This window comes from Morus notabilis, unplaced genomic scaffold, assembly GCF_000414095.1.
Source record: "Morus notabilis unplaced genomic scaffold, ASM41409v2 Scaffold339, whole genome shotgun sequence".
NCBI classification, from domain to species: domain Eukaryota; kingdom Viridiplantae; phylum Streptophyta; class Magnoliopsida; order Rosales; family Moraceae; genus Morus; species Morus notabilis.
The window spans coordinates 3,431-8,692 of NW_010359379.1; the positions used below are offsets into that span (position 1 = coordinate 3,431).

Genomic DNA, 5,262 nt, shown 5'->3' on the forward strand with positions numbered 1-5,262 from the left:
GGGAAAGAGAAGATATGAAAGCACATAAACCCAAGAGCCCAACTCAACGACATGTGTTCTGATTTCACATTCATAATGGCCAAGAAGAGAAACATTTTGTGTAAATCAAATCAGCCAAAGCAACAAATCTTACACTAGATCTCTAGAAAAAAGCAATCTAAAGCGCCTACAAAAGCAGACAAAAAATAGCCAAGAGGCCAACGTCCCAAACAGTGAATAGTTGAAAATTGAAATTTTAAAGAAACCGATTAAACAAGCAACTCTCTTTTGTTATCAAATTAGACAATGCAACTTATCTTAAAGTAACGATCCAGAAAAGATTTATTAAGAATCTAGGAAAGCACAAATACATAAAAGCAAAGAGATCATTGTCCCAACAGTGTGTAGTTGAAATTTCAAAAGCAACCAAACAAACTAAAGGGGAAAGAAGGTCTACTGGCCAGACTGGCTGAAATAAATTAAGAGCAAAATGAAAAGGCATTATTCGTTCCACAAACATGGATAAGAAAGATAGTTTATACGTATGTATGTATTTATGTATGTATTAATGTCCTGAATAATAAAACAAGGAAAGAAAAGAAAACTATAAATTTGGGTTGGTCCCTCTCAAGCTCTTCCTTTCAGCGACCACCACTAATGACACAAGGACCACTTAAGATTTTAAACTAAAATGCATACTTTTACAACAAAACAATATCTTTATTATGTTAATTTCTTATAATCTAGGAGCGAAACAGATTGTTGGTTGGACAAGCAAAGGCAGATTAAGCAAATTTACAATTCGGAAAATTGCAGTATTGTCAACTTTGCAAGTATTACTTCTGATTATGAAGTGACCCGGATCTGGAAAAAGATAAATTCAACAATTTAGTCAAAGACAAAAAACAAACCGTTCATTAAATTCTTTACTCAGAAAAAAATAATAAACTCCTTAAGGTCAATAATCTCTTTAATACTCGCTTAAACTAGGTAATAGGAAATTGTGACTTTTTATTTTAAACAAGCCAATCTACAGGAGCAAGATTAAAGCTTGGCTAGTTGAGATTATATCAATTTCATTTAAAGTTTGGGAAAAAAAAAGAAAAAAAAAATGGTGATGGGTACTTGGGAAAAATAGCAGATCATGAAAATTATAGAATCGAGAAAATCAAGAGTAAAAGCTTAAAGGTCAAAATATATCAAGGATTTTAATTTGATCCCTTGAAATACAAATAGCAGATCCAGACCACAGACTAATAAACCATATTCACCTTTGATTTCATTTTAACTCTAATGAATCAGCACTACACAGAAATTGCGATTTAGGAATTTTTTGGCTCACAAAATCATCTATTTTTTTCCCCCGAGAATCACAAAATCATCAATTTAGTTACAACCTAATAAAAACTGATATTCGAGACATACATTTTTCCAAGCCAATTGAAAGAACTTCCAAAATTAAAATCACAAAAGGAATCAGAATTTACAGGAATCAATTGCTTAAACAAAGGATCTAAGATGTTCATAAATTTTCGCGTGTAGAAACCCAAAAAAAAAAATAAGAAAAGGAGACGGAAAAAGAACATACCTATTGAAAGGAAGAAAATCCGAAGCAGATCAAAGTGGATTTTGCAGAATCAAATACTTGAAATGGCGAAATATTAATTGATAAGCTTGAAACGAGAATCTTGAGAGAGAGAGAGAAACGCTGGATTGTAGAGATTAGAACGAACGAATGGTTAAAAACCCCGAAACGAAACAAAGCGAAGACGACGGTCTGATCACACAAAATTGATATATCTATATATATATATATAAATATAAATATTCCTTAAACCTTATGAAGTTTGTTGCGTGTCTCTTTCTGCAATTTATATTATTTAATATCCGCGTCTGACTATACTTTTTTTTTTCTTTTTTTTTTTTTTGCATTTCTTTCCTGTTTTTAATTTTTTAGAAGCGAAAGGAAAAAAAAATCTAAAATAAAGGGGAAACAAAATTATTAGGCGTAAGTGAGCACGTCTATAATCAAATTTGACCTTAAATATTGATTGAATCTACTAATAAAAATAGATGAAACATAAAAATAATATAAGTGTCGAGACCGAATAAAAAAAAATTCGTACAGCACATAAAAATTGAGAGACTCTTTAAACAGATTCATTACAGTTGATGAATTAACTCAATCAATTGAGACTAAATCTCAAATAATGAGAACACAAACGACATGACATAACAAAAAGTTCGGTGAGTGATCATGCCAACTACCTAAAAAATTAAATTAAATTTAACAATGATAACAACAACAATAACAATGTTTAAATTGAACACAAACAAAAAACCAAAAAATGAAATTCCTTGACAGAGCATAAAACAAGGTTAATTTTGCACACGGTACCCCAGTATATGCCAATTATTTTCGTTTTTTTTAGACTTAGTAGTATAAAAATACCAAGTATAAAAACACCAAGAACATAGCACGCGAGGGTTTTTTAAAATGATAAACAAATAAACATGTCCGAAAAAAAATCTAAAAAATAAAAAACAGATTCTGCCGTATAATGTAGATCTAGTTCTTTTCTTTCTAGAATTACTCGTTTGAAAATAGATAGTTAATAGACAGGGGATTTAGAACTGTATATTTCAAAAATGAAGAGGAAATTAGACCTCTAAACATTAGAGATGTAAAAACCGATCAGATAAGACTGACACGAGTACGACACGGTAAAAAATAAGTGTGGTGCGGCATGACATGATTAGCTCGTCCGATTTATTAAGTGTTTGTTCATTTACACTCAAACTCAAAAAAAGTTTGAATTTAAGTTATAACTTTATTTAAGCATGTTCTTTTGTAAAATTTGAGTTTGAACTTGGGTTTATGACTAAAATCTGAAGTCAAGTTTCTCCATCAACTCAAGTTTCTAAACTCAAACTCAAGTTAATGAACAGTTTTTTTTTATATTCTTAAAAGCGCTATAACTTTTTCGTTTTAATTTCCATTGAGATGATTTTTTTCTATGCGTTCACAACGAATAGACGAATAAAACTTCACCCATATACCCTATTAGAAGTTTCTATCACCATTGAGTTTTTATTAAAATACTATCTAAAAAAAAATTCAAGTTTTGACCCACTCAAACACAAACTCAAATAGATTCTCAATTCAAACCATAATTTAAAATGCGAATATTCAAACACAAACTCAAATTAGAGTCCCAACTCAAATCATACTCAAATACACCTTAACTCAAATCAAGATCTGAACTCAAATCACCCTAACTCAAGAAATACAAATGAACAAACCTAAATAGACAGAGCTTGATATAACTTTTAGGCACAAAACACCCTACGAGCATGGCACGTTAAGAGCATGACACGAGCACGGACATGAGCACATTAAAAGCACGATAGGAGCTCAATTAGAAAATATAAAGTGAGAAAATTATATGCTTTGTCATGGTTTTATGCTGGCATATTATTTGTGCCGTTATAAAAATAATTAGGTGTTATCATGATCTTTTATTTTCTCATTTTTAATTGAATGACATTATTTTTGAGTGAAATGGTATAAATAATATATTTTTTTACTATTTTAAGTGGCATTTCTAGTGTTTTTTCATATAAAATGTAAAACTAATTTTATTATATATTTCTTTATAGCACTCTTTTTTTTTCTTTATCAATATTTTATCAGTATTTTAATTCAGAAACTTGAGTGAATGAGTATTCGAATATATCAGGCCCACAAGGTCTGATTTGGCTGTTTGTGTATCGAGTAGCCGTTACATTTTGGCCTTCAGTAATGAGTTTCCAAAATTTTTTGCTGTTACTATTTGTGGTCTGATTTGGGCACCCTAATGATGCCCCCTATTTGTGTATTGAATGGCATTAGTAAGAAAAAAAAAAAACCAACGCTACCCAATTAAAAATCACCTACACAAAATTTTACTTATTATATAGATAATTTTTCTTAAATTAAATTTTTGGTGTTGTATTATTGTTTATGCATTATCTCATTTTTTTATTTTTAAAAATTGCTACCCAATTAGAAAAATGATTAAAAATTATTTAGAAAACTTTTCTTTAATAAATTTTTAGGTGTTGTATTATTTCTTAGGCATTATATTATTTTTTTAGCTTAAACTACAATTTTTAATTGTCATCCAAACATTAATTCAGATTATATTTCATGTTTAAATTAAAACTTTAAATATACAATTAAACGTTAATTCAGACTAAACAAAGTCTTTTAACGTACAAATCTCTTTGAGGAGCGTTAGTTGTGCCTAGGGACGGGGAAAAAGAGAAGATAAACAAAATAAAATAAAAAGTAGACTAAACAAAGTCTTTATAGTTTTTTATTTTTTTTTATTTTTTGAGAGGTCTTTATAGTTTTTTTTTCACATCATTAATCCTCAGTCGTTAATCCTTAATCTTTAACTTTTAATCTTTAACTATAATAAAAGAACCATGACGCTCAGTACTATTCCTTTTTGGTCATTAAGGACGTCGTTTTCATGCTTGGCCACTTTTTTTTTTCCTTTTTTTCTTTTACCTTTTTTTTCTTTCTTTTTTTTTTCTTTGCTTTTCTTTTCTTCCTTTTTTTTTTTTCTTTTTCTCTCTATCTGTCTATTATATTCTCTCACCCTTAAAATCGCTTAAACTTTTTCTTCTCCTTTTGTCTATTATATTCTCTTATTTTTTAACCCGCTTGAATCTTTATTTTTTTAATTTTTTACTTTCGTGCTTTAATTTTTTTTCATTTTTAATTCTATTTGTTTACAATTGTATTTTACAACAGGTGTTTTACCTTTTGTTTCTTTTTTTTTCTTTTCTGGTGCTTTTCTTTTTTTCCCTTTCTTTCTTTTTGGCTCAATTTGTCTATCGTAGTTTCTTACCATTAATATTCTCCTATCTTTTTTCTCTGTTTGTTCCTCCTTCAATTTCTTTCCATTTGAACTTTATCGCTCTCCTTCATGAATTTTTTAAACTTTCACTCTCAACGATCTCACTGAAATTATCTCTTTAATTGTGATTAGTTATTACTTCAACTGCGTTTAATTTCTTTCATTCCTTTCATGGTAAAATCAGTTAATAAATCGTATACTTTTTAATAAATTTCAGGATACATAGACATCTAAACGTAAATATCGAAGGGGCAAAATAAAAGAAATGCATATATTAAGAAGTTATTTATGCAAATAACCCTTTTATTATTTTCTTCTATTTATTCTTTTGGTTCATAATTTACGTATTTTTCAATAGTTTACTCATAATCTAATT

General features: G+C 28.8%; 1 protein-coding gene across 2 annotated transcripts in view; it reads right to left on the reverse strand.

Moving 5' to 3' along the window:
* The window catches only part of LOC21386472 (E3 ubiquitin-protein ligase RMA3), a 2,831-nt gene extending 1,075 nt beyond the window's left edge, over positions 1 to 1,756 (reverse strand). For both annotated transcript variants that reach the window (XM_010094205.2, XM_024163072.1), the window contains exon 1: positions 1,568 to 1,756. The gene's annotated coding sequence lies outside the window, so the exon portion shown is untranslated. The remainder of the gene's footprint in view (positions 1 to 1,567) is intronic.
* Between the last annotated feature and the right edge of the window lie 3,506 nt (positions 1,757 to 5,262).